The sequence below is a fragment of the Arachis ipaensis genome, chromosome B09 (genome assembly GCF_000816755.2).
Source record: "Arachis ipaensis cultivar K30076 chromosome B09, Araip1.1, whole genome shotgun sequence".
Classification (NCBI taxonomy): Eukaryota; Viridiplantae; Streptophyta; class Magnoliopsida; order Fabales; family Fabaceae; genus Arachis; species Arachis ipaensis.
Window position 1 is genome coordinate 28391370 of NC_029793.2, and position 3759 is coordinate 28395128.

Genomic DNA, 3759 nt, shown 5'->3' on the forward strand with positions numbered 1-3759 from the left:
GCTACTGGTTGTATGTGAAAAATAGAGTAAGTTGGCTACAAAAATAGTGTGATTAAAAAACTCAACGTTAGCCACAAAAAAAATTGTGGCTAAAAAATTTGGCCTATATAAATTAGCTACGGATAAAATATAGTAGAATTATACTTTTTCGATTTAATTATACGTGAACAATGATATACAAATTGTGTCTCTTTGAGAATCTCTACAATGTCTAAAATTGTGGTTAACCACAATTAATAAATACTAAATAAGACAAATTTTAAATTTTTTTGTTGTCTCCCTAATATTATCATATATTAAAAAGGTCAAATATTTAATTGAATCAACAAATTACATTATTTTAATGATTGTTGATAATTAAAAATAATTATTTTGACATAATAGAATATACTTAAATACACTAGTAAAAGTGTAAAATATACTTTACATTATCACTCTATAAAAATTAATTAATTAAGTCCATAAAAATAATGCAATAATACGTTGTATGTTAGCCGATCTGAACTTTTTTGAAAAATAAGTAAAACACACTACTTCTCAAATTATACAATCGTTTATTTTCAGTATTTTTATATTAATTTAAAATTATATGTACAATGACCCTAATGTAATTTAAATTATTGTATTGATGAATTTTTTATTATATAAATATTTTAGGAGGAGTTTTTAAACGATTTTTTTTAGGGATAAAGTTGTGGAATCTAAGATTGCTAAAACCTTTTTACTCATTAAAATTTTATCCGGAGATAACATTGCAATAATTTCTGAAAAGTAAAGAGATCTCTTGTCACCAAGTGTAATGTTTACCCAATAAGTTAAGAATTATTTGGTAGAATCTTATAAGGATGCTATAATAATTAAGGTGCTAGGTAAACATTATAGTTACACTGCATTGTCTCATAAATTCTGAACGGTATGGCAGATTAAGGGAGGTTGTGATTTGTTGGACGGGGGGTTTGACTATTTTCTTGTGAAATTTGACTATTTTCTTGTGAAGTTTGATGTAGTTGAAGAGCGAGAAAAGGTTCTCTTAAGAGGTCCATGGATGATTGAAGGAAATTATGTGACAGTGAAGCCTTGGGATTAAGAGTTCAGATCAAGTGAAAACTGTTTTGGAGCAACTCTAGTGTGGATTAGAATTTCTGAATTACCAATTTGGTGCTACCAAGAAGATGCAATGCTTCGTGTTGCAGCTGCAGTTGGCATCCCTGTCAAGGTTGATTTGGCAACAAAATTAGCTGAAAGAGGACGATATGCCCATGCCTGTATTCAGATAGATTTAGGATTGCTTGTGACTAAAAAGATTCTTGTTGAAGGTGTTGAATATGAGGTTGAATATGAAAGTCTTCACCTTATTTGTGATTCCTGTCTCAAGTTTGGTCATGATATGAAGATGTGCAAGACTGACAGCAATGCGGGAGGAGAAACTAATGCCAAGGTGGTCGGCGATGTAGCAAATAAGCAAAGCAGCCAGAAAGCTCAAATTCAAAAAATCTGGTGCATGTGAAAACGGCAAGTTTTCATTTTGGCAAGACTCTTAGAAGTGAGAACGTAAATGTTGCTGTCCCGAATTTGGTGGAGAGCGATTTGCATGCTGTTCACGTAGACCATGCACAACATGAGAATTTGAAAGGTTGGACTCAAGTAATTAGGAAAGAAAAATATAAAATGGGTCAAAAGCCTTCTCCTAGCACCCATCAGGTCCAACCAAAAGCAAAGAAGACTCCTAACAAGGCTACCAATACTTGGATACGGCCTACTCATCAACATTCAACACATGCTATTGGATCCAAAGTAAAATTAAGCAGGGATATCAATATTGGAAAGCCGGTTAATGTGGCTTCTTCGGAGACCCGTCACAATGTACATCATCAGAGCAAGGTGAGACAACAAATGGTACTGTGCCGAAGCGCCCTCGCCCAAACTCTTTGTAGAATTTGCCGGCAGATAAGGATGGAGCATCGGTGGCGGGTGTGGCGCAAGTTTCGACGGAAAAAATTGCGTTGCAACTTGAGAGTCCATTAAAGGCGGGATCGTCGGGTTTTAGAGCTCTCTTTTTGCTGTTTTTTATGGATAGTTTCAATATCATAGCCTGGAATGTGAGGGGTGCGTCTAACAAGATGGCCCGTGTGCATTGTAAAAAAATTGGTGAGAATATATAAACCATCTTTCTTCTTTCTCTTTGAAACTCATATTGTGTTTAATAATTTGAAGAATTTTTGGGATAAGTTGAATTTTTATTGTGTTGGTGTTGAAGAACCAGTAGGACACAGGGGTGGAATTTGGTTTCTCTCTTCTATTGCTAATGCTTCTTGTGTTGTTACTGACCAATGTATCACAGTAAAAGTGAGTGTGGGTAACTTAGTTTGGCTTTGTAGTGCAGTGTATGGGAGTCCTCAATTCGAAAAAAGAAGTATACTTTGAGATCATTTGTGTTCTATTAATTCAGGCCATAATAGACCATGGCTGACCGTTGGTGATTTTAATGAGATTGTGGCACCAGACGAGAATACGAATGCTTATTTTTCTTCTTACAGATCTAGTATATTAGCTACTACTCTAGATGACTGTGAACTCTTTGATCATAAAGTGACTGGTAGGAGATATACTTGGTATAGAACAGTTCAGGCTGGCAGGAACTTGGCTAAAAAATTGGATAGAGCACTAGTTAATGAGGCGTGAATGACAATATTTTTTCAGGGTTATTCTGAAATTCTTAGCAGGCTTCATTCTGATCATTGTCCTATTTTAGTTCATTGTCATGGTAGCTCCAGAGAGAAAGATTCTCGTCTTTTTAGGTTTCAAGTTGCGTGGGCAACACACCCTTCTTATAAACATGTTATTAGTAAGGCTTGGAATCAAGGGTTCGGAAGCGTTACTGAAAGGTTTAAGATGGTTCAACGCGCTTCTTTGGACTTTATCTCAAAGATTTTTGGAAATATTTTTCTGCGAAAAAGTAAGCTGGAATATCAGATTGATCAGATTCAACGGCGTTTGGAGGTTACCAATGTATTGTCTCTGAGAATTAAAGAAGCTGAACTGAGAAAAGATTACAATAGGATTTTATTGCTAGAGGAACTTTTTTGGTACCATAAATCTAGAGAGTAGTGGGTCAAGTATGGGATAGAAATACTAAATTCTTTCATCTTCAAACTTTGGTGCGTAGAAACCATAATAGAGTACATGGATTATATGTTAGAGATGGATCTTGGTCTACTGATCCAGATATTCTCTAAGAAGAAGCCCTCTCTTTTTACAAGAATATCTTTGGTACAACAGAAGAGGTTGAGGTTGATTGTTTAGGGGCTGTTCTGATGCCCAATCTAAGCACCAAGGCTTGTGCTAAGTTAATTGACCCTGTCTCTTTTGCGGAAGTCAAGTTAGCAGTATTCAGTATGAGCCCTTTTAAGGCTCCTGGTCCAGATGGCTTTCAAGCTTTTTTTTAAAGGAATATTGGGAGATAGTAGGCACTGAGATTTGGAATATTGTCCAGAATACTTTTTTGGGAGAATACTTAAATCCTAGCATCATGAAAACTCTGATTGTGCTTATTCCTAAAATTGATAACCCTACCTTTATGAAGGATTTCAGGCCTATTATCTTGTATAATGTTGTTTATAAAATTATCACCAAAGTATTGACTAATCGACTTCGACCCTTTCTTCCATATATTGTTAGTCCTTTACAAGGAGGTTTTATTTTGGGTTGTGGTGCTCCTGATAATATTATTGTGGCGCAAAAAATTCTGAATTTCATGAA